Below are 27,930 nucleotides of genomic sequence, written 5' to 3' on the forward strand. Positions count from 1 at the left end.
AACATTTTTTTTAAATTACCCTCTTCCCGAATGTAATACCTGAAATTCTTATGCATTAAAATTATAGAAAATAATGTTTAAATATTATATTAATTAAATCCATCAATATCTTCTGGACACGCATTTTGTTTTCTTTATTGAATGCAAGTTTAAATGTTTCATGTTTCAACACAAATTATTTTAGACCATTAAAAATTATCGTAGAAAACAAAAACAAAATCGTAGAAATGTGAATTTTTTTTTTCAAATTTCGGCATATTTTAGAGCACATGTGCGACCGGAAGATATAAACAGATTTTATTTATTTTTTTGAATCAAAACATCCAATATATTTCAATCAAAAATTTTCTCGTAGGCCTTACATCTGGAGAACTACATACAGTGTAGCCAATATGCTTATTCCGTATAAAAAAAAAAACTGAATTTAGGGGCCCTTCAAAAATTTTCAGGCCCTTGATCCAAAAAATAATTAACAGCCAAGATCGCAATATTTTCTTCCATTTTTGGATCAGTTTTCTAAAATTCTTGCTTTACTCCTTATCTCCCCAATTCGCAACTTTTCCGCGGTATTACGACTTGAAAAAAAAAATTGAATATTTTCGCCCCCACCAATACTTACATCTAGTTTCTTCTATATATAAACCAGGTCGAAAGAAACTTACCATCCTACCTACTGTGCTAATGTACTTGAGCGACAGGGACTTTGTCAATACGTCATACTTTTATGATTTAACAAAATTATTTTCGACAATGTTCTGTACATCCCAGTGTATCTGCAAGTGCAAATGGTCTTTCTCGTAGAAATTTCCCCCTTTCATATAGAAGCACAAGCATCTTTCTTCACAAGAAATAAAGAATAATCACGTGTTCTGTTTATTACAATCCATATACCATACATGTAGCACATAAATCAACCAAGTAATTTCTCTTCTTTACCGTGTCACTTACGACTCTTATTTTTAACCAAAAAGATTTATTTTTTTCGAGAGAACAAAACATGAAATATCGGAAGCAAGTCAGGCAACAATCACTGCAAGATACTTTTAGTTTTATTCTCCTTCTTCCGAAAGCTAGACGAATAAAATTAAGAAGGAAAAATTTTAAAAAATGAAGTTATTCCCTTGCACGACACAGACAGAAGGGAAAATCTGTTAGGGTAATCTCACGATTTCTCCATAACGCAATCTTTCCTTCTTAAGTTAAACGCTGTATCTCCATGCGTTGGCCTCAATACAAAGCACAAGAGATAACAGCATCTCAACATTAGGTTATCCCAACAGAGATTAAATGCCGATCTGCTCTTTTTTTTATATATATATTGAAGGCATGTTAGAAAGATGACACTAAAAAACACATTCTATTATTTTTAATATGTTATTATTTTTATGGGGAACGACAATAAGTTACATTCTCATAGGAAGAGTTATAAGAAATGCTTTACAAGGTTCACTTTATATTAGAAATCAGTTAATTTTCGTTGGTTCGGAAAAGTGGAGCAGGGGATAGGTAAAAGAGCCTAAGAAACTTTGTATTTCGAACACTATCATTTAAATGAGTTAGCACTTCAAATAATTTTGAAGATAATGAACTTATCCTAACAATAAACGAAAAACGTCTTTGTCAGTCCATGTGTTTTGCTAATTCCTAATAATAAAGAGTTGCGCTAGTATACGTCGATAGCTGCGCTATTGCTTCCTACTCGATTTATAAATAAAATGTTGTGTAGAAAACAAGTCCTTGAATAATTACACAAGCATCGTTGTGAAGTTTTTGGGATTACTGTTGAGCGAACTACAATAATAATAATAGGCCTAATAAATAAATACATTGTTAAATGAAAATAATTAAGAAGTTTAAATTAAACCAGGGAGAACCAGGGGCGTTATTTAGGGGGCAGGAGGGGGCAATTCCCCCAAGAGTTTGAGGAATGCGTATACTTTAATCGATTGTCTACTAATATACTAGTACAAAGCGTGAAAGTCTTATATGTCAGTAGTGCTTTTGCCCCCCCCCCTCAAGCGAAGTCTGAAATGACGCCCCTGGGGAGAAAAAAAAAGGAGTATAGCAACATTTAAACTAAACTACTCTTTGATAGCAGCAGGAAAACTGTCAGAAAGGCAGTTCTCAACCACTTAGCAGTTGCTGCCATAAGAAAATTAGCTTCGTGTGATTGCCACTAACCACTAAGACTCAACGGACACTGGTCACAGATTTTCAGATACAAATTTCCTCTCAAACACACAAAAAATTAACATTTTTTTGTTAGTCTCTCTAGTTTGTAAATGATGACTTTTCTGTACTTACGATAATAGTCTTAGTAGCATGGTAATGAAAGGATGCATTTCGTTCTATGTATGATGAAGAATGTGTCAAACAATAGTTCAAGAAAAATTCTATAAAATACAGGGTATGTCAAAATGAAGGACACGAATTCAGAAATTCTGTGAAATCTACTAGACATAAGTTGTTATGAGACATGTGCTAAGGAAAGTAAATTGTGAATGTTTGCTTCAGCCATAACACAAGCGCAGGAATACAATGCTATTAATCCCAGAAGTCCAGAACACTGTTCAAACAGGTAACATTTGCCGTAATATTTATTTTCTTCATTTCTTTTTCATTTTTTTTTTTGTGTGTGTGTGTGTGTGAAGGAAAGGAGAGCAATATGATGTTGTGTTTCCTATTCTTAAATATTATCGGAATAAAGTGCGGCAAATAAATAAATAAATAAAATAAATAAAAATAAAATAAAATAAAAAGTACAAAAAGGTGATGATATTGAGAAAAGTTGCTTACATTTTTAAAAAGTACAAAAAGATTGGAAAATACAGGAATATTTGTTTAATGTTTTCTTTGCGAGAGACAAGCAAATTTGGGTTTTTAATAGCAAAATAATAATACCAATAATAAATAATGCTAATTTGGGGATTTTAATACCAAAATACTAATACCAATAATAAATAATGCTAATTTGGGGATTTTCATAGCAAAATACTAATACCATTAATAAATAATGTGCAGCACCTAGCTCTAGTCATAACACTTTTTTGGGCAACAGAGGAAGAAACTGGCCATCCTACTTGCTCTACTGGATTAATGGCTCCACTTATTTAGCTTTGGATAAGTTGACTAAAATCCGTCTCCGGGTAGAGCATCCAAAATAAATACGTCAGTAGCTGGTCGCTGTATAGGTAAACGTGCTTCCTTGAAACGACCTGGAGGCGGTATAAAGAATGAAAAACGTGAAAACAATGTAACAGCATTGCTATTGAGGACCCACCCATTGCAAGCAGAGAATGGAAGATTAACAACTTCTCCTTTCACTAGCTGTAGTTGTAGTAGTTAGATGTGCATAACAAGGCCAGCAGCAGATAACGAAGGCGAGGAGAGAAGTGCATTTAGAAGCTGCTTACGTTGAGGCAAAAAGCATCTGCAGAAAGTAGATAGTCAAGTCTCTCTTCTACTTCCTCAACAACCAGGAATAATTAATCTCTCTCTGTTGGCCTTTTACTTTCTATATAGCAACTGCCTCTTGACAACAAAGGAAGTCCCACAACCATTTTATGCAAGGTTTTCGTTGCCCTACACTGAACAAAAAGCAAAATAGTAAACCAAGTGTAATGCAACACAAAATTTGCATTAAATGAGGGAGCGCTGGGTCTAAATACAGGACAGGAGTACAACGACAGCTTGAAACTTGTTAACCAACAAAAATATTATTTCTAGGGGGGGAAAAAAGACGTAAGTCGCTAGTACAATATTTTCAACAAACTTAAAAAGTTCGCTACTGAATTCTCTATGTCTGTCTCTCTCTCTCTCTCTCTCTCTCTCTCTCTCTTTGTGTGTGTGTATGTGTTATTTGCGAATTTTTCAATTTTGAGCCCTCCATTCGACAAAGCATCAATTATCTGAGAGAGTAATGGGATTTTTCGTGTCACTCTTACCGTTCCCGGGATACTGGCCAAAACATAGGTCTGATTTCAGGAGATTTAAGGAGCAATATCTCGGAAACCGTAAGTCATAGAGAGATAATATTTTGCGATTTTTTTTCAATTTTGAGCCCCCCATTTTGAGAATGTATTTTCATAAAACAATATATGGTAGTACGTGTTAACAGAATCTTTAAACAAAACATGTGAAAAAAATTGAGTACTCAAGGAAATTATAAATGGATAGATACCTTACTTACAAGAATTGAGGAGTTTCATGCAATAAGGGCGTAAGTGTGAAACATGCAGCTGGAGAAAAACGATGTTGAAAATTTAAGTAGTATTTTTTTCGTACATAAAACAATGTAATATGCAGCATTTTATTCCGATATTGAATTGAAATATTACCAGGAGGCTAAACAAGCATGGCAAAAGCCCCAATTCCGTTTGATGCAAAAAGGGCGTAAACTCACTTACGCCCTTATTACAATCAACTCCTCAATTGTTTAATGAGTATAATAATTAATGAATTTAATTTCGTACATAGAACAATTAGTATGATGATTGTAGAAGTTAATAAGAAAAAATAATTCTTTTTAAGTTTGTTCTGGCAATGCTCTTGGAGCATTCTCAACTAATTTAAATTGTATCAGTCATACAGAGTATTTATTCTAGGTATCAAGGAAGATATCCATCGTATGATATAAACTGTAACCTACCCTTCTCAAAATTTGCCTCAAATCAAAATGGAACTAATTTTATAAATATACACTGCGTTGAATAATGAAATATCTACTGTGTTATCCACTATAATTAAAAGTAGTTTGGAGTTTTCTTTTGTTATTGGCTGCAAGCACTCATCGTCGCCGGTTCTTAATTCAGAACCTAGATAAAAGCAAGAGAATGTCCACTGCCCGGACAGTTATGTAACCCCGCATTACCAATATGTAATTTGGATTGCATATAAACAATGAGTTCTTGGAAACTGCTATAAATGTGCATACATTTTCGCATATATTTCCAGCCACCCTTATGTGGATTTCTCCATCCCACGAGCCGAAAAAAGAAAAAAACTGCTCGGTACGAGGTACGGTCCGGGGCTCTAGGTGAGTATGTGACATGCATTATTTTATATAGGCCTACAAGTATAGTTATAATAATAATTATTATTATTATTTTAAAGAAACTGCATACAATAAATGGGGCAACTTTTAAAACATAACTGGCTCAATAATTCTTTATACTCCTCTTCTTTTATGGAAGGGGTACTTTTTGTTTGTTTTCTTTCCCTAATCAGTAGTTGCTTTCAAGGGCGCCTATGTTGTGGTTTCCAAGGGAGGGGGGGCAAGCATAAGCGACATTTCAAATGTAGTCTCAAATTTTGCGGTAACTATTCTAAAATATCTATTGGGTTTTCGATCTTCCAAAGCACAATTTCCTCTAAAGGGGGAAGAGGCAAGCGCCCCACCTTTCCCCCCTGATGGGCACCCTTGTTTGCTTTAATTTAGTCACATGCATAGCGTTCTTGTCTCGTAATCATAAGCTCTGGGTTCAAATTCCCCCCTTGGTTATCTCGACAGATTCTTCAGGTGTTTCTTTTCCCATAACCACAGAGAAATGCGCTTAGATGAGTTTCTGGAAAGATCACTGTCAAATGAAAAGGATAAATAAATATATACTACAGAAGGTGCAAATAATAATAATAATAATAAATATGTTTTCTGTTAGAGACAGCCTTATAAAGGGGGAGGGGGAGTTAACCAAAAGGAAAAACAGGAGCAATTTTCTCGAGGAAACCTTCAGTAACAACGAGAGGTCTTCCTTCTTCATTCCAAACGTCCTTTCCCGAAAAGAATCAGAGACCGAAGAACCACAACACCAAATGATAACAATCTGACCCTTTTCTTTTTCCACTCCATCCACAGATATTTAACATGATGGAACTCAAGTGAGTTGAGTTGATTTTGAGTTTAATGTCCTTTTCAGCAGCGAGGCTATGTGAGACGGGATTTACCGATTAACATGGAATTCGAACCACATTAGCTCCCGCCGGGAATCGAACCCGGGGTCTCCCACGCCAAAAGGTACGTAACGCTAACCGCTTGGCCACGAAGGAGCTCGGAACACATTAGAATATTATTGAACTGCAGTAGTGCACGCAAAAGGAGATTCTGGGTTTAACCCTTCCCCCCCATTCCCCGAACAAGACCTGGAGAGAGAAACATATATCATGCTTCTATTGAAAGGGTATGAGATTGAACCAGTCTCTTGATGAAATTCTGTGTACGCCACCCCTGAACTGTGTATCTGCTATACTAGAGATCTTCACAATAATCGGGGGTCATTTTTAAAACCCGACATTGTTCATCGATTTAAAATCTAAGGAGCAGCCGGAACACGAAATAAGTTTCCATTTTAGTACCAAAGTTTGCCCTGAACACGCCACATTTTCAAATGATTCTCAATTTTTAAAAACGTATTAATTTGAGAGGCTCAAAGTTTTCATCTCGAGTCAATCTTCCCGAATTTACGGGTATAAAAGAAATCTTAAAAACTACTCAGAAAAGGAAAGGAATGTAGAACACAGGTTTTTATATTTTCAAATTCACGTTCCGAACTCGAAGACCTCAGCACACTACAGATGCCTAGCTTGACCGAGGTTCGTTTTCCCTATTGGCAGCCCCTTCCCTTCACTCTGACAGACTCCTGTGAACTCCGCATTTATGAAAGTACTCAAGGAATAATTCAAAAGTTGCTAAATTTTTTGTACTATCGACACACTAAACTTTATTGATGTCATCAAAAGGTGTTTAGAAATTTGCTAAATTTATACTTTTCAATTTAATGTTATTTAAATTTAATCTCTAGAAAATGAAATAAAGTCTTTACGAGTTTAACGTCCCACGATTATGACCTTTAGGCTAAGAGAGACGATGATTAAAACAAGTGAATGATGGAAGAATTGGTGGAACAAGAATGTGGAAGGAAACGGAAGTACCTCGAGAAAACCCATGGACACCTAAAAATACATCACGAGCTAACTTTTCCGGGGATCGAACCAGGAACCCCACGCACCAGAGGTAAGCACTCAACCACTGAGCCACCGTGCCCCCTATTTAGTCTCTAGACTATTATTCTGTCGCTGTTGAAATTTCGAAAAGTGAAAACCCAAACTAAAAAATTTTAAAAATTTCACAGTTCCCCTACCCCCAATAACTGCCAGGGTTGCTTACTTAAGGGCAAGCTTTGCTACTACTCTAATGGCTATAGAACCGATCTTGGGTTCGATTCCCGGTGGCAGAGCTTTGAAATTCGAACGTATTACGATGGTCCAGATTCCACTTCAAACTGTAGATCCATATATATCTCTCATAGCCTCAGCGCTGAAAATAGACGCTAAATTCTAACCAACCAATCAACCGACGTACGAGCAGACCTCTTAATCCATACACATTTATACATATGCTAGCGTTGGGTTACGTTTCTACAGCCTCAAATAAACATAACCGCAAAAACCAGCGGAATCTCGTGTTTGAACATCCTGTCATCGCATGAGTATACGGGAATTATTTATGTATTCAATCACCTTCATACATTTTTACGTAGTAATCATATAGTCACGAAATAAAACACGTTTCAGAATACATACATAAACATATCAGGTTTTTATCGACAAAATGCTAAATAAATAGACCTGCGCTTTGGAAAGTATCTGGCTAAACATTACCGTTTAGCAAACAACTGAAAAGAAACTACGTTTTCACTCGTGCATTTATATTGTAATGTATCAGTTAAGTAACAGAAACGAAGGAGATGGTTTTCACCTGGCATTGAAGGCGAAACAACCAATACAAACTTTAAAAAAAAATAGCTGACCTACTTTCTCGAAAAGTGAAGACCTGCCTTCAGCTTCAACAGTTGAAATGTTCCTGAGAAACTGTGGATATATTTGTATTTGCCAGTGGCAATTTCCGTGCTTTTAGGAGAATCTGAGGCATACATTTTAATTAAGAATTACAGCATAAAATCACGTCCTTTTCTATGGTCGTTACGGAACCTCAGCTCATAATTGACAAACGATGCGGCACGAAGCTGTAAATTAAAACTTCCGACATTGTCCAGAACGAGATTCTTCGACAATTTAAAAATAAATCTCAGTTAAGTCTGACAATGTTGTGCCCGAGCATTAGACCTGCTGAACACTATAGGTTAAAATCGCACTTAAATAATAGCTCTAATCATATAAGCTTTACTTGTATTTATTTATTTATATAGATTTATTATAGTTATCTTACTTTGATTGTATATACAGAGATTGATTCATTATTAATATACACTACCGCTCAAAGGTTTTGGAGCATTCTGGATTTTTGTAAGCATCTACTGTGATCCTATTATTTTGGCACGAGAACTTTACCGCCAGGCATCAGAGATACATTTGTCTAAAGCATAGAATTTGACGAGAGTTGAATCGAGATCTGAGAGGTACCGTACTGTCATTGGCGCAAATCCCGGGGAAGACATTGGGGGACTGTCCCTCCCAATAATCCGATTTGAAATGTGTTTTGGGGGAGAAATGGGATGATGTGTGTTCGACTACCACACAGGAAAGTGAGATGTAATTAATCCCCCCACCAGAATAAGCCTCAAATCTGCCCACCTTTCAATGTTGAAGACAACTCTGCTCCCCTGATCCTCTACAACATTGTTTTTCAATTTCATAAATATTTTGAATATCGCTTTAAAAAATGGAAACTGTCTTACCCCCCCCCCCTGGTTGAAGAAAGATTTGCGCCATTGGGTACTGCAGGTGATGTCCCAAATTATAGTTCTTAAAACTGAAGCCAAAAACAAAGAACATTTCATATAGATATTACATAGAATAAATAAAATTGTGGAAGGCGAGGCAACTTGTTAGTACTGTTGAAAGATGTAGACACAGGGAGGCAATGTATGACAGAAATTTAAAAGAAAAAGCAATTTTCCGGATTTTGCAGTTCCCTATATACCTTGTGCAGTCCGCAGCAAAATACCTGCAACATGAGCAGGTAAGTTTATTGTGAAACGACGAAGTCTTTTGCTCCAAAATAAGTGTGCATGGGAGGACGCCGAGGTTTCTCCTGGCGTGATTCGTACCACTTAGACTTTATATTGATTCCCTGAGCTTTAAGGCGTAGTTTCACAATAAACTTACATGCTCATGTTGCAGGTTTTTTTTTTTTTTCTTCTGCGGACTGTACATATGCTGGCGTTTAAAAAGCCAAAAACGTCATTCTTTGAAAATTTTTACGACGGACAATACATATCCTTCTGCTCAACTGTCGCTCGAGTAACTGGAACATACAAAACCATCGTAAACACTTTTCATGTATGGTATTTTTGGGGTTTTAAACGTTAGAATACCAATAAGGTATAAAGAACGGCAAAATTTGGAGAACAACTTTTTCTTTCAAATTCCTGTCACTACATTGGCCCTCTACGTCTACACTTTCCAAACAAAACTAATATCTTGTCTCACCTTCCACAATCTTGCTTATACTATGCAATATATATATATATATATATATATATATATATATATATATATATATATATATATATATATATATATATATATATATATATATATATATATATATATATATATTACTTTTTTATTTCAATTGAAAAATTATAATTTGATATATCATTTGCAGTACCCCTTAGACCTCGATTCAACTGTCATCAAATTTTATGTTATAGGCCGGAGTACCTCTGATACACAACGGCAAACTTCTTGTACTAAAATAATGTAATCACAGTAGATGCTTACAAAAATCCTGTATGTTCAAAACCTTTTGAGCGGTAGTGTATGTATATTGATGATTTGGTCAGTTTCTGCTTTATTAATACTGTAGAACAGTGGTTCTCAAAGTGAGGTACGCGGACCCCTGGGGGTCCGTGGGACGTTGCCAGGAGATCCGTGGCGCCTAAAAATTAAAATGTATTATAATAAAATGGCACTCACAGCTGTTATGCAAGAAGTATTCTTTTCAGTTACTAAAAAGAAAGCAATTAGAAATTATACTTAAGTTTGCAAATTTAAATGTTTTCCTACTTTACTAAATTTCTGCCCTGTAAATATGAATAGGGATGCGCACGAGACAAGATTTGAGGCTGTCTCGTCTCGAAAAACGTATATTTTTCTATTGGAAGAGCTGTGTCTCGACTCGAATTTTGTCAGGAAAATTCTGTCTCGACTCGACTCGTGCGAATCCCTAAGTATGAAGAGTTGCAATATTTGAGGCCTAAAAAGGCATTGCAATATTTGATGCCTTTCCCTGCAGCGTACTTTTGCAGTATTAAAGCCTGAAAGCGAAATCGTTTTAATGTGGAATCGGACCTAAGATTAATGGTGCCAAAACTTATTCCGGATCTCAGTGCAATTATGGAAAAACAAAGAATTTCATTCCTCATATCATCATGAAATTCTTCATCAAGTGAATTTTCTTTATAGTAATAATAATAATAATAATAATAATAATAATAATAATAATAATAATAATAAAAGCATTGATTTTCAGTCTTGAAAGTTACTGTATTTTCAATTGAAATTTCGTTCAGTAGAAAACAATCATGTATCTTTAGAATAAATTACTTATTGCAATATTTTTCTTGATCTTTTTCTTGTCAGTAGTAATTCTAATCAGTATAGTTTTTAATACCATGTGAAATTTCAGATAGCATTGCCAAAGGGTCCGCGGATCACTTTCCAAATGCACAGGGGGTCTGCGTTATTGGAAAGTTTGAGGACCACTGCTGTAGAATATTTCAGAAGCTACAATGAACAATATAGCTTCGTACATTCTTCAATTACCTTCAAATTATATGCACCTTGTACACGTATCACGGGAAAAGTATTTAAAACACTAATGCTAAAAATCTCACCTAATATACACAAATTTTAATTGTTTAAAAAATGCCAATGCTTATTAAATGATAAAAATATCATGTTCTTTTAAAACGTATGTATTTCTTCTCAAAGTGATAAAAAATTCTCTCCTCCCTTCTTTTTAACAAATTATTATCACAACATCTAAAACAATTGAGTGGTGTATATATATACGTATATATACACATCGCGCTTTGTAATTCGATTTTCATTTAGAAAGTTGTTTTTATTACAGCCAAAGATCCATTTGGTGCATTTATGTATACAGTATGTAGCGATCCCACAAATTTACAAATAGCACAAATGATAGCAGTCATAATAAACTTTATTCGAGCACTGCTCTCTATAGTGCCTGTATAACGCAACATCAAACTTTTTTCTTTAATATCATATATGTATACTGTACGTACACATATTTATGGAATACGGTATTTTTTTTTTACATCAAAGCTATAAAACTACATGTGATTTACATATATGGGCTATATTTCTTGATTTAGTTCACGGCAGGATACGTAATGAAAATTCAGCTGGATTGGCTGCAATCCTTTCTTTCTATATTATGGTAATGCATTCAGAATAGCTTCATGGTTGAGAGAACAGGAATTAAATGAAATGATTCCCCCGCCCACCCAACGAACGCATTATGCGTATTTTTTTTTTTCAATATGTAATAAGAAACATGGATACGAAAGTTTTTCTTTTCTTATTTATAAAAAGACATTTTAAACGACCTCCGATGTTACATGTAATAAAGGAAATGATCCAATCCGTAGTGTACTTTCCGCCAAATATTTGTTTTATGAATTTTAATATTTCGAATGTGTATATATAAAGATTCCATACTCCCAGTGGCGGTTCTTCTGAAAAATCACCTAGGGGGAAAATCAAACTTTTATTGTAACAAAGGGAAAAACAGCCTCCTTAAGAGTCTTCATCCCGGCGAAATTAAAATACCGCTAATTTTACAGTAATTATGTGATATCTTCAAATAGATAAAAGATAATTGAAATATGGAACAAGAGCGCCCTAGACAATATTATTTCGCATGAGGTACCGTTACCACAAGTCACCTAGTGGCTTTCCGTTTTCAATTGTTTAGAAACGCGAAAATAAATGCCGATTTTCAAAATGGCTCGAAATCGAAAGCAGATAAGTAAGTCGTGATAACGGTATCTCATGTAAAGTAATATTGTCTAGGGCACTCTTGTTTCACAATTTTATTATCTTTTATCTATTTGAAGATATCACATAATTACTGTAAAATTAGCGGTATTTTAATTTCGCCGGGATGATCCAATATACATGCAGAAGCGGAGTTTGGGGGTGGCCAATGGGGCAACCGCCCAGGCCTCACGCTTACAGGGGCCCTGCGTTTTGAGCATGTTTCGTCCAAGTAGATTAAAAAGCACATCGCACACACACACACTCGCGCGCGCTAACACACACACACACACACAGGAATTAGACAAAAATGAAAATTTTTGAGTTTTACGTCCCACGGTTATATGCCGGTTAGGCTAAAGGAGACGGTGACTATGAGAAATGAATGAAATGGTGGAATGAAGAAAGTGGGAGGAAACGGGAGAACCGCGAGAAAACCCACGCACACGGTGTTTGTCCACCACAAAGTTCACTTGGTGGGGGCTGGGATCGACACAGGAATTAGAGTCAAGCATCTGTAGAAACAGCTTATTACTTTATCGGCTTTAGAACTAGCACATCCGCGCTCGGCGAATTTTATCAGTACTCTGGCCCCGCGGGGTCATCATTGGGACCAGGGACCAGGGCCCGCGCGCACCTAACGCCGCTTCTGTATACATGCATTAATAGGCAAGCTTCCTTTCCTTAGTTTGCAGTGATAAAATTCTAATATACTCACTGTAGTGACTTCCCTCAAGATACGCTACTGCATTTCATCAGATGGTTATTAAAGGCCTGCAATATTTCGATCAAGTTTTTATATGTATTGATATTCGAAAGTCTGATATGCCATTATCGTATTGACTCTGAAAATTGATATTACCTAAACACACAATATAATTCGTGTGTAAAACCACCATCCTCAACACTGTTTCTTGAATGTTCCTCTTGTTACTTCAATGCTCTTACACCAGTGAAAATTCAGAGAAACTACTGGTTGTATCGCAGTACAGATGACTTCGAACTCTTCATAACTTTCTGAGTATAAAATTATAGTTAACTGCAGTAACCTTATACGTAATAAAAGCACTTACTTTGGAAACTTACTTCACAGCAGTATCATCAAGCAGAATCCCTTTGTTATAAGGCCTGGGTCTCCAACACATCAGGCTACACAAGTGACCAGAACGAAGACTAACCCACCAGAGATGCATGTAGCACAGAAATTACACTTATTTGAAACAAGCGACAAACCAATATATCGCATTTACTGATCTGCACATCCATATTACTTCCAGAGAACTAAACCACATAACCACTTCCACCACTAAAACTATATCATTAGCAATTGCATATTGCTATCGCAGTAGGGAAATGAACATTTCCTTTTTCTTACATGTTTGCCAGTCACGGTTGTTTTTTTTTTTCTCATTCTTTGCCTGTTATTTGAATAAATAATGTCCAGGGAACTGACTTATTAAAGTAGGAACAGTGTATATTCGCTTCATAAATAAAAAAAATAATAATAAAAAAAAAAGAGTTTGATACATTCATTTCTAAACAATTTTCAATTAAGATCAGCTTAATGAACAACTCTCTTCCCTACTCTCCCTTTGAATGAAGAATGTTTACAGCTGATGAAAGATGTACAGGAATTCTGTTACTTAGACAATAAAAGAACAAGCGATAATACGTACAAACGAAATTTTAAAAATCCAAAATAGATCACGTAAACGAAAAAAATGAAATGAAACAATCTATCAGATTAACGTCTCATTATCATGTTCTAGGCTAAGGGAGACGATGATTAAGGCAAGTGAACGATGATGGCAGAATTGGTAGAATGAGAATGTGGGAGGAAACGGGAGTAGCACGAAAAAATTCTCGGATACAATGTTATCCAGTACACACTTACTTGGGGAGGAATCGAACCAGGGACCTCAAGCACTAGAGGCTAAGAGTTCTACAACTGAGCCACCGTGGCCCCCTAGATCACGTAAAGAAGAAATTCGAAGAAAAAATACTTCTAACTGGAAATATCAACATAAAAGAAAAGACTGATCAAGGGATAAGCCTACATAGTGGAGTAGGACGTTGTACAGAATAGGGATGCGCACGAGACGAATCGGGACAGGATTTTCCTGACAAAATTCGAGCCGAGACACGGCTCTTCCAATAAAGAAATATATATTTTTCGAGTCGAAACATCACTTTTATAGCACATTTTCGAGTCGAGACAGACATAAATCTTGTCTCGTGGGCATCTCTAGACCAGATGTGAGGTATGGGCTCTAGGAGAAAAGGAAAACTGGAGAATAGAAGGATATTGATAAGTAGTACTATAGAAGGATGTTGAAAATTAGTAGGCTGGATAAGTATCAAATAAAAGAGAATATGATAGGAAGAAAAGGAGTGTACTGGCAAATAATTCGAAAAGAAGTGATAGGATGATTGGACGCATGGAGGAATCATATTAGCTATGGAAGGAATACGAGAATACAAACCAAATAATACAAGATGTAGTGAAGAAAAAGAACATGAAGTTTGAGTCAGAATAGGAAAAAATGGAAAGTTGTGTCAAAACAATCCGAAGTTTGCTTGATTTCAGAACACATCAAATATTCAAGCAAACAATTCCGGGTTCTTTCATAATAAATTTTGTCTTGAACACAAGCTTGACGATTCTCATGAAATAGTTTTTGAATGTGATATAGTAAATGGGGTTCGATCTCGATTTCGAAAAATCTTTTTCGGGAGTATCTACGAATTTTCAATTCAAAAACAGACGAGAAACTTTCCCAACGGTACTACGACATTAGAGTGTACAAATATGACTGAACACCGATATGAAGGTAGTTGTTTTATTATATTTTCTTTCTTTCCATGTAAAATTTCGGAATTGTATCTAAAAAGATAAAAGGGGACGAAACTGAAAACAAGATCTAACTTTCTAATAACAATGCCCGTCTCACCGCCCATTGGTTTACTCCCCAGGCTCAACTCGTGATATAAATATACTCCGAGTTCGCTACGAGATAACGCTACGATTGAATTGATACTGCATAAAAGTTAAGTGGTTACATTATCAAGAAAATAGCTTGTGTTACGTTTCTTTCAAAAGTCATTAACGATGGGACAGGAGGATTTTTTTTTTTTTTTTTTTTTTTTTTTTTAAGTTTTAACTGGATCTTACCTGGCTGAATTACACACAAGACAGACTAATAACGGAACTGGATACTTACCTAGAAAGAAAGAAAAAAGTATATTAATATTACTTCATATAAATTACAATTTGAAATATAACATATTAGCATAATACTTCATTACTTTATACATATAATTATATGCACAGAACAACGTCTCACTGATTAAAATATTAAACATCCAGCAAAACACAAATAAATGGGGGTACTATGATGAATCATATTGTGTAGAGGTAAGCCCTCACATTTACTTTGGACCTTACGATGATAACAGAACTGAATGGTGATTAGTGTTGCACACACAACGAGACGTTTCTTCTTGTCTCGAGAGTCGAAACGTATGTTTTCAAGTCTGAGACGAGAAATATGACAATTCTTGTTCCATTTTCGAGACATTTCTCGACTCTTGTGGGCAACACTGCTTTTCCTAACTCATAGATCTCAAACACCGTTTTTGTGTTATATATTGTTTTTAAGAAGTTATATAAAGTGATTGCTTGAGGGTCAATCCATCTGAAGTGGTACAAAAATGGTGAAAAAAGTTGCTCAACCATCTCCGAAAATTATAAAAATGAAACCCAATGCTCTACCAATAGAGCTGCTGCAGCTCGGAATATACTATACATCTATCTGTGATATATAAGGATAACGCAACCTTCTGAACACATTAACTTCCGTAACTGGGATTGGATTTCAATGGCACTTTGCTGATACATTGAGTGCCTTAATACCGAGGCCCAGTTAGAAGATGGGTGTCGTGGGTGCAAGGGGGAGCTAACCACCTCTCTCCCATATAGACGTGACAATGACCATAGACCTAAAAAGACGGAACAAACGCCACTCGCAAGCTTTTGCAAAACTGAACGCAAACGAAAGCGGGCCTAATTGCTGAACCATGTTTAGTTTTTGAGATCTTGCATGAAACGTATCAAAACAGGCCCCCCGCCCAGAAAGTATATAAATTATTTTTGTCATTACAGGGGCCTAGGCCCCCCGCCCCGGGCCAGATCAGCCACTGATAACTAGCAACTCTTAGGGATGTTGACCCGAATTTCTTCTCGGTCCATTTTTGAATCAGTAACTACAAATAACTTCAAAATCAGACGAGAAATCAGCAACAGCAAACATAGAAACGACAAGCATTCGCTGGTTGAACTATAAAAAAATATTGATAAAAAAATCATAAAGAGAATGATGTGAGTGAGGTATACCGCATAAACAGACTCCATCACGTACGAACGAAAAACCAGAAACAAATTCTATACGATCCAACTTTGGATTCCACGAATACCTTTTTATTTTAAACACTTCACCGACCGTAATAATAGACTGCAGCAACGCTTGGCATCAACGCGGTTAAATGGCCGACACGATTGCATGCCATGATTTCATGAAAGGAAAACAAAATAAAAATAACTTCCTTATGATAATAATAATAATAAAAAAAAAGTTTCTCAAAAGTTATTTTAAACCTTTCAATTTTATGATTAATTCTACATATAAATGCTAATGGTTGGTGGAAACATGTACAGCGTATTAGTGTTTGGTAAGCGGTACAATTCAGTAGTGATGTCACTAGATTGGATTTCAGAGAGGTGCCATGCATAACGAAGACTGCAATTTCGGCAGGAGGTAGTACGTTTAGATGTATACGATTTTCTGTTGATATGGCGTTCGTTGCGGAATCTGAAAAGAAAATCATTAAGATGTTGAGAGAACTTGAGGAAGGGCTGTGAAGAATATGGGATGAAAATAAATGTAGAAAGACAAAAGGAATGGTGATTGGAACAAACCGGTCGGTGTCAAATATAGAAGTTGGAGAGAAAATAGAACATATATAGAACAATAGAACAATAGCAGGGGTAGGAATGGCGAAAGAAGCCTTTAGGAGGAAGAAAAGTATTTTGTGAGACCTTGAATAAAGAGTTGAGAAAAATACACACAAAAGGCATCGTGTGGAGTATTGTAGTGTATGGGGCAGAGACATGTGCATTACATAAAAGTGATGAAAAACGAATGGAGGCTTTCGAAATGTGTGTGTGGAGAAGAATGAAAAGAATTAGCTAGGTTGTGCAGGAGACGAATGAGAGGGTTAGAAATGATGGGCAAGAAAAGAACAATCTTACAAGGGAACATCTTATACTGATAGTAGCAATGCCCAATCAAACAATGAACAATCGATAGAGGAGTGAAGAAATGTGAGAAATCCAAAGTTTTACGGGCCGACACCCAGAAACACAGGAAATACAGACGAAAGAAGGATCTAGAATCATGTGAAGATAGCAATGCAAAAGATACACTGACACAGAAAGAACTTCAAAATGATTAAAGTGATCAAAATGATATTTACACAACAGTATAGTAAGCAAACGTTGTACCCACAAACATGCTCAATAACATCATATGTAATGCAGTGTTGCCAACTGAGCACAAAATGAAATTTTATTAAATGGCACGGAACACAAATTATAACATCTAGCAAATCTTATTATGGGTAGAACCATACCTGTGACATCTTGATGTACAGTGTTGCCAACGTTTGAGAACAGGTAATATGAATTACGTTATGAATCTTGGATTTAGAAGACTACATACAGTACAGGATTCGAACTAGTTAAAACCAAAATATGAGACCACAAACAAGAATATAATCACTGAAGTATGAAAATAAGGAAGGAAGCACAGTGTCGAAGCAGTTTTGTCCAAATGGAAAATGAAAATAGTATCAAATACAACACATAAAACTTCATATAGGAATTCATATAGACCTATCTTTAAACATTGACAACACTGTACATCACGACTTCACAGTTATGGTTCTACTCATAATTAGATTTGGTAGATGTTATAATTTGTGTTCCGTGAGATTTAGTAAAACTTCATTTTGTGCTCAGTTGGCAACACTGCATTACATATGATGTTATTGAACATGTTTGTGGGTACAATGTTTGCTTACTATACTGTTGTGTAAATATTATTTTGATCACTTTAGTCATTTTAAAGTTCTTTCTGTGTCGGTGTATCTTTTGCAATGCTATCTTCACATGATTCTAGATCCTTCTTTCCTCTGTATCTCCTGTGTTTCTGGGTGTCGGCCCGTAAAACTTTAGATTTCTCACTTTTCTTGACTCCTCTATCGATTGTGCATTGTTTGATTGTTGAGCAATGCTACTATCAGTATAAGATGTTCCCTTGTTAGATATTATCTAAAAAAAAAAAAGGGGGGGGAAGAGAAACTGGTTGGAACATTAACTTAGAAGGAACTGCGTCATGCGGGATGTGCTAGGGGATACTCTCAGGAAAAAGGGAGGGGGCGATCGAGGCTACAATTAACGGACAATATCAAAACAGAGAAATCGTACGTGAAGGCAAAGAGGTTAGCGGAAGACCGTGGAGCATGGAAGCTTCTCAGTTGCAGCAAGTGACCTGCCAGTAGTGGCAGAATACCTAAATGATAATGATGATGATACATATTATCAAGGAAGTCCGAAAAGTATATTAGATGTAAAGCTGTTCAGTAATAAATCTTAGCTGCCAGTAAGTGTTTGTAAGCAACTTTTTAGTTATGCTGTGAATATATAGTGGAATTACAAACTAAACCAACTTCTATCAGCAGCAGAACTGCCAAAAAGGGATTCTTGTGGCCACGTGCAAACTATTAATGAGTGTAATTTTTCTTCCGTTACAAAGCGTTAACTTCTTTCCATTATCACAAGCGCAGAACTGCCAACGAGTAATTGCTGGCCACGTGTGGACTATTAATAGTCTTTTTTTTTCCTCCTACAAAGAATTAGCTGCTTTCCATTATCACAGAAGAACTGCCAAAACGGGACTAATGGCCACCTGCGAACTATTAATGAGTAAATTTGTCCTTGTTATAAAGTGTTCGTTTCTTTCCATTATCACATATCACAAAAAAAAAAGATTGATCTATTCTCACCTTGAATAGTGAAATGAAATGAACTTTCTGTTTAACGTCCCACGCTTATGTCTCTTAGGCTAAGGGAGGCAATGATTAATGCGAATATAAGAAATGGGAATGTGGGAGGACAGGGAGAACCGCGAGAAGACCCACGGACACGATGTTGTCCACCATAAACTTACTCGGCCGGGGATGGAACCAGGGACCCCATGCACCCCAGGTAAGCGCTCTGCCACAGCCGCCGTGCCCTCCTTTAAAAAATAAATGAAATATTTTTAAGTTTTAAGCGCCCCCGGTTGTGCTGTGTAGGGTAAAGGAAACGGTGATAATGAGAAATAAATGAAATGATGGAATGAAGAAAATAGAAGGAAACAGGAGAACCCCGAGAAAACCTACGCACACGATGTTTGTCCACCACAAAGTCCACTTGACACGAGCTGGAATTGAACCAGGAGTCCCAAGCACCAAAGATGAACTCTCTACTACTGAGCCACTGCGGCCCGCGTGCCTACCTAAGGTCTTTTTTTTTTTTTTTTAAGTATAGGTCCTACAGTATGATTAAATAAAATCGGACAATGTTTACAAAATATGCATATCATAAAACAGATAAATATGTGGAATGACAGAAACTCTCTTACGCTCATATATTACAATTACGTATTCATTTGGATCTATGAATTTATGAAGTATCATTTAACGTAAAACATGTTCACTTTGCAACAATTTTACTGTATATCGAACAAAAGTAATCAGACTTGAACAGGGTATTTATTCTCTCAAACGCTTCTGCAAAATGATACACGCTTACTTGTAACCGCCTCCAGAAAATATGCTTTAAAATATTAAAACAGGTGGGTTAGCCATTCCAGGTAGTTTTTCTATGTCAAATTCTTTTGCTTTTGGGCATTTCCATACGTATAACAAAAAAACAAAACAGTTTAGCCTCGTTGTTGATTGCATATTTGCTACATCTTGAAATGCCTATACAAAGAAAGAAAAAAGAGAGAAAAAAAAAAACTCTCTCGCTTCAATAATGCTAACTGCGTCACTCTATAATGAGAGTAATGACCCCTCCAGTAATGCAGACGGAATTCATGTCGACTCCATTTAACTTCTTTTGCTTCTTCCTCTTCCAAGTACTAATGAAACTCAAAAACACTTTTGCTGTGCCTATTACTTCCTTATTTGCAGGCCAACATAACTTTACTAATTAATAACCAAACGAAATTGCTTTCTCGCCTTTTCGCACTATTATGAAAATAGGAACTCTCCCAAAGATAAAAATAAATAAATTTCGCGCTTAACATTTTTTTTCCCTCTCAACGTCATAAGCGAACCCACGTGGGGGGGTTAACAGGTCCGGACCTCCCAATTTCGCAGCTTGACATACACTTGTACATTTTTTAAAAAATAATAAAAATAATAATAACTAGTTTAGAAAAGAAATTATTGAAGAAGCATATAAAGATTTGACCTTACACTTAACCATTTTTCCTATAATTTAGTTTTTTTTTTCTTGGAATAAGGGTGGCAGCACTTAAAAATTACTTATCGTATTTTGGGTGCCAAATAAAAGTAGTATCTAGTAGTATTCGACCCCGCAAAGAAAAATTTGACCCTTCCCAACAAAAATTTCTGGGTGCGCAGCTGTTCAACGCTAAACATAATTGTCCTTAAAATAACTTATTATTATTATTATTATTATTATTATTATTATTATTATTATTATTATTATTATTATTATTATTATTATTATACAGTGAAACCTCTACTAGCGGACACCTTCCGTAGCAGACATATTTTGTAATCCCCAAACACTGCAATAGGAAAAAGCATATTGGCAAACCTCTTTAAAGCGGACACTCTCTAGTACGGACACGGACAGTATTTTCTGTCTTTTATAGGTATTATTTATCTCCGTATTACGGATACTTTCTCTAGAAAAAAGTTTAAAAAAATATAGTAAAAATTCATTTTTAGTAATTCATGTGTGTCACCAAGGAAGCAATGTGACATTTAGCTTCCTCAACTGTCTGCTCAGCAACCCAGATGATGCGTCTCTGTTTATCAACACTCTCATGTCCTTTGCTTGCATCCCACTCCCACCCAAGCTGTTTTAGACACAAAAGTGATTGACAGTTGCCCGCCGTTTGGGATGACATGTTATGCTACTGTCCCTCTGGAATCTCTAATAAAGCATAAGTTTTTTTTTTTTTTTCGGGTACGCATATTGTCTCAAAAAAGACACTTCTGGACTGCAATTAACCCACAAATTAAAACGACATACTGAAAACGTAGTAAGTAGTGATAAATGTAAACTATAGCATCTTATTTCAATGTTGTACCTCGAACACAGAGTATTGGATGGCGGAAGATAATGCAGATACCATAACATTTGGTAATATTCGTAAATACACGATTCATGCAAAAATATTTTTTTTTCTAATTACATATCACCTTGATTACTAATTTACCTAATAATAAAATATTGAAGCCTCTGTAAGGCGGACACCTCTCTATAGCGGACAATTTTTGATTCCGCACGGCTGTCCGCTTTAGAGAGATTTCAGTGTAATAATAATAATTGTTTTTGTTTGTATGCGTATTTACGTACTCTATTTCGAGTTCTAAGGCCTCATTCCACAGCTAGGATTGTAGCTTTTGTGGTTTACCCAAAATGAAATCTTCCAGTTTAACGCCCCATGATTATGCCCTTTAATTAACATAAAGGAGACGGACGATTAAGACAAGTGAATGACGATGGAAGATTTGGTGGAATGATAATGCGGGAGAAAACGGGAATGTCCCAAGAAAACTCACGGATACTTGTGGTTTACCCACCAAATGGGATGAGTTCTGCTACTTTGCAAATAAGAAAAGATCCATCTAGTGCCAGTGCAATATTATGTTCACCACTAACTTAGTTTACATCGTTCGGAATCGAATCAGTAACCCTCCACACTAGAGATGAACTATCTACCATTGGATCATCCTGTTCCCTCTTAAAATTAGTACAATTATATGCAAGTTCTGTAATGTTTATTAGCAGTTAACGAAAAATGTCCAAAAATGAGACTTATATAACACCAACCCATATATCTTATTAAGCGAAACAAAATGTTATAACAGATCGTCAATACTCATGCGCAGTTTTCGCGGAATTCGAGAGAAAAAAGAAACACCTGATACAGAACCACGCCATCTATTAAGACAGAACTGAAACTAAAGTATAGTCTCATCAAGTTTTTTTTTCAACATATTTAATTAATAACGAACAGAATAATAAAATAAAATATTTAGGTTTAATGTCCTATGATTATGCCTGTTAGGCTAAGGGAAATAATGGTTAAGGCAAGCGAATGATGGAAGAATTTGTGAAGGAAACGGAATGGAAGAAAATGAAATGAAATCTTTGTTTTACGCCCCACGGTTATGCCGGTTAAGCTAAAGGAGACGATAATGTGAGTAATGAATGAAATGGTAGAATGAAGGAAGTTGGAGGAAACAGGAGAACCTCGAGAAAACCCACGAATACGGTGTTCGTCCACCACAAAGTCCACACGCGCGATCTGGGATGGAACTAGGGAACCCAAACACTGGAGGTGAACGCTCTACCACTAAGCCACCGCGTCCCCCTAACGGAAAATGAAATCTGCTTTTTATGTTCCATGATTATGCCAGCTAGACTAAAGGAGACGGCGATGATCAGAAATTAATGAAATGGAATGGAATGAATAAAGTGGAAGGAAACGGGATGACCCTAAGAAAACCCGCACACGGTGTTTGTCCACCACAAAGTCCATTTGGCACGAGCTCGGATTGAACCAGGGACCCCACGCACCAGAGATGAACACACTATCACTGAGACACCGCGGACCCGGAAGAATTGTTGGAATGACAATGTGGAAGGATGGAAATGGAAGTACTCTTAGAAAACCCACGGACACGATCTTGTCCACCACAGGCTTACTAGGCCTGAGATCGAACCAGGGACCCCATGCAACAGAGGTAAGCGCTCTACCAGTGAGCCACTGTGCACCGCAATAATAAAAAAAATAACATTCCGAGATTATGGTAGCATAAAATCAGTATGCGGTGGGATCCTAGTAAATTTTGATCAGTAACCTGCTGGTATAATTTGTGTTAAAGGAATATTAGTTTCTAAAGCTTGCCTTAAAACTCGGCGGAACAGGGTTATGGCCAGAAGCGACTACATTGCAACTGTTACTATCCGGAAACACTGTTTACAACAATGTTCTTTCTTAAGTACAAGAACAAAAATAACTTGAAATAATAAAACAAGTAATAAAGAAAACTCGCGCATCTTTCGCATGCTTTTGTCCTCAGTTGTTCACTTGGTTCAGTCCCTTAAAAAAGGAAGAAGGATTGTCACCAACAGAACGCACGTGGATTTCTTACATTCCAACCTGATACGCGCTGGACATTTACAAAGGCAAACCGAAGTGTATATCGCAGAAACTAAAAAAAAAAAAAAAAAAAAAAAAATTCCACAAAACGAACAAGCACATAGCTAGAGCCGATAAAATACCTTAAAATTGCATGTCTTACTTTTTCTTCTCACAGACGCAGCTCCTCTCTCGATCTGTTAAGTAACAGTTTGAAAGGACTTTTCGCTGCCAGAAAACACTTTTGTGAGTTATGTACGATGATCGTTCAAACACGATATCATAAAACTTGCAAAACAAAGCTATTCCACACCAAACATTACACATTTGACTACACAATCCGACACGATTATAGTCGTAACACAAATAGCTTCAATTCAGACAATCACTTTTGCTATTTATGACGGAACAAATCCATTTTACGTGATTTATCGTCAAATGTAATATGGCATACTTTTTCCTAGTATTCCGCAACCAGCCAATTTTTTTTTTTTCCAGCGGAAATATTAACCCTGTTGTGCTCTTCTTGCCTAGAAGTGAAGAATGAGGGTCTTAATGGTTTGATATTATTATTACGTTCTCCAAATCTACCTGAACGGCCCTTGCTTCCTTAAAATTAAATTGTGATGCAAGAAATGAAATGAAATCTTCTACGAATGAAGTTCTACGTCCCACGGGTATTGCCGACTAGGCTAAAGGAGACGGTGATGAGAGATGAGTGAAATGGTGGAACGAGAAAGTGGGAGGAAACGGAAGAATCCCAAGAAAACCCACGCACACTGTGTCCACCACAAAACTCACATGGCGCGAGCCAAGAACCCCATGCACCAGAGATGAACGCTCTACCATTGAGCCACCGCGGCCCCAATTGTAATGCAGGGTTTCATTATGTATTCTATTGGAGACAAGGGCTCAGTGGTAGAACGCCCATCTCTGGTGCGACGAGTCCGTGGTTCGATCTCAAACCATGCGAATTTGTAGTGGTGCACAACATCGTGCCCGCAGGCTTTCTCGGGATTCTCCCGTTTCCTCTTACATATTCATTCTACTAATTCTTTTGTATTCATTTCCTTTCACTAATCAGTCTTCTTTACCCTGTTTAGAATATATATATATATATATATATATATATATATATATATATATATATATATATATATATATATATATATATATATATATTACTCGTAGATCGAATGTAAATAATATTATTTTCATTAAATATTTGGGTTCAATTCCCGGCGAAAGTTCACGTGGTTCGGATTCTACCTTAACCTCTACGTTCATGCAGATCTATATTCACAACACTAAAACAGGTGGCATGCGACCATATTTGGGTGGTCTAACTTGAGCTCCCCTTACGTTTATATATACGAACAAACCAACTAAAAGTATCAGGGGAGGATGAAGGTGGTCGCCGAAGTGGTTCAATGAAAATGGAGTATGATCGGTTGATTTTTTTTTTTTCAAGTACCTAGCACAAGAACCTTTACTGCACTAATTTCCAAGTTCAATTACCGGTTAGAGAGCGTCGAACGCACTACGTACAGTAATTAAGATTAGAGCTGTTAGAAATTAGTCGAATATTTGTTTTCAATGTTATTATTCAAATAGTTATTAGAAAAATATTATTCGAAATTTAAAAGCAATAGTTCAGACCCATATACGTAGATATTGCCTCATACAACCTCGCTGTTGAAGAAGGACGTAAAACAAAAATAAAATCAATTTATGGTGAAATTAGCTGATCTCAAAATGTTGTTTTAATCGAGCATATATACTGTACTTCGGCACGTTTGTTTCTTATATAAAACACGACTGTGACAGTCTTACAGTCTTAGATCACGACTGTAAGGACACGGACACTATTGTTGTGTACCATGGACGCCCGTAGCGCGCAACAAGAGAAGACAATTGCCTTTCTGTAGACTTTCGCAAGGAGTTCGGGTCTTCAAAATACATGTCTAAACATATTATCAGTGACGTATTTAAGAGTCTTCATCCCGGCGAAATTAAAATACCGCTAATTTTACAGTAATTATGTGATATCTTCAAACAGATAAGAGATAATCGAAATGTGGAACAAGAGCGCCCTAGACAATATTATTTTATATGAGAAACTGTTATCATGACTCACTTATCTGCTTTCGATTTCGAGCCATTTTGAAAATCGTCATTTATTTTCGCGTTTCTAAACAGCTGAAAACGGAAAGCCACTAGGTGACTTGTGATAACGGCGGTACCTCACGCAAAATAATATAGTCTAGGGCGCTCTTGTTCCACATTTCAATTATCTTTTTTATCTATTTGAAGATATCACATAATTACTGTAAAATTAGCGGTATTTTAATTTCGCCGGGATGAAGACTCTTAAGGAGGGCTTCCGGGCTTAAGCCCCCCTCGAAATTTTATTTTGTCGGGGCCGGTGGCAGGAGGCGATCAGAACTTTTGCGGCCACTGGTGAGGGAGTCCCACCACAGGTCACGAACATAAAAAGAGATTATTAGCGACAGTATCTCTACCAAAGGTAGCCGAAATTCAACTAACAGAATAATTAATAAAGGACCACGAAAGGTCTCAACAATATCACTGACTTAGAGAGTTGCCTGACATTAAAAATGTAATGGAGCTGAGCAGTCTATGGGGCTCGGCAATTTATTAGTACGGTAAGGAGGAGGTCCGTCCTGTTCAAACAATGTCCGACTAACAAGGCTGTCGGCAAGGTGATTTGATAGGGAGAGAGAGAACAGGATGAGTGCCTATGTATGACAATAATTAATTACAAAGTTCAAGCACGAGTTTACGAGATTATAAGGGAGCCTTGATCCGTGAATGTCCCGCAGGTAATTGCCAGCACTTTAGGGCAGTGGCGGCTCCAAAGGGGGTCACTAGTTAACGTGAAGCCCTCACAACAACGAGATTAATTAGCACACCAAAATAATAGACACTAGGACTCGTGCAAAGAAATAAATATTTGTAGCGGGACGACAACTTAATAATTAGGCACGTATTATACAACAATGAATTAAAATAAAGCTAATGCAATGTAAACAAGATTATTAACACACTTAATGGACCTCAAGTACATAAACTTCACAAGACAAGGTCAGGCTTGGCCATACTTAAATAATTCAGCCTAATAACAATTTAAACGATAAAACAATAAAAATGGAAGAGATAGTTATCGCTAACAACCTTAGTTGTAGAATCACTTTATAAAAACACAAACATTGAAATCGGATATTGGGTGCACAGAAGTAGACGTGATTCTGAGTCGATGCGAGGAATCAAGATGCACAATTAAAATCACTAAAACAATTTAAATCACTCACCTCGCAATTGAACACCTACTGAGATGAAAGAGTTCCAAGTGGCCTCTGGAGATATCGTCGAGTCCTGTATAAGTCCAGTTGAGCTTAGCGTGGTAACAAGATGTTCGTTGCAACCAAGAATTCCCAGAAGATGTCTGTATTGGTTCGAGCGGTAAACCAACAAGATGCTTCCACTTCCTACGGAGAGTGAAGTTCTTTCTCCAATCGGAATTCTCACGGCGAATGCAGGAATAGTACTGGAGTCGCAGAACACACACAGAAGGGTGATGGTTCACTCAACTACAGAAGATAAAGAGTTCGGTCCTCAACAGGCGTGACTGGTGTAGTGGTTCACGTAGGAACCAGAGAACGAAAGAGATATGATAATAATGACTTCGACGAATGGCTTCTTCGGAGGTATTTTCTGAGAGAATATGAGTAGGTGAGGTCGTACTTTGAAAACTTTAGATAGGCGTTTTAAATGACTGGAACGCCGAGTTAGAAGTAGTATGAGTTTTATTGTAAGTTGCTTTTGTACAGCGCAGAAGAGTTGTTAAGCAATAAGTTGTTATACATCAGAGGTAATTTTAGATGACGCACAAGTCTAGTGGCGTATGCGTGAAACTTGAGAGGGGTCAGAATATGACCAATGATAAAAGAGAAACAAGGGCAGTTCAATGAAGAGATTGAATTACGACTGCCTGCATGTGGTAGTAGTAAACTTACTAGAAACAACGTTCAGCACAGTAACAAAGTTCTTGCTGTATTGCACACACGAAATGAAAACAGAGATGGTCCTTGGTAGGAGAACGGAGATGACGCAGTTCTCCACTAACACAGTGTGATAACACACTCTGAGAATGCACTAGTAAACTTACTAGAAACAACGTTCAGCACAGTAACAAAGTTCTTGCTGTATTGCACACACGAAATGAAAACAGAGATGGTCCTTGGTAGGAGAACGGAGATGACGGAGTTCTCCACTAACACAGTGTAATAACACACTCTGAGAATGCACTAAGTTCTTCTCTCTATGACTCTAACAAAGTCAGAGAAGAAACGCAAGTCCGGCGGGCGAAGGACAG

At 36.7% G+C, this 27,930-nt stretch overlaps 1 protein-coding gene across 1 annotated transcript in view; it reads right to left on the reverse strand.

Annotated features, from left to right (window-relative positions):
- Src42A (Tyrosine-protein kinase Src42A) overlaps nt 1–27,930 on the reverse strand; it is a 339,096-nt gene that overhangs the window by 212,044 nt on the left and 99,122 nt on the right. The gene's annotated exons all lie outside the window — the stretch shown is intronic.

The sequence above is a fragment of the Thermobia domestica genome, chromosome 1 (assembly GCF_964235325.1).
Source record: "Thermobia domestica chromosome 1, izTheDome1.hap1.1, whole genome shotgun sequence".
Lineage (NCBI taxonomy): Eukaryota > Metazoa > Arthropoda > Insecta > Zygentoma > Lepismatidae > Thermobia > Thermobia domestica.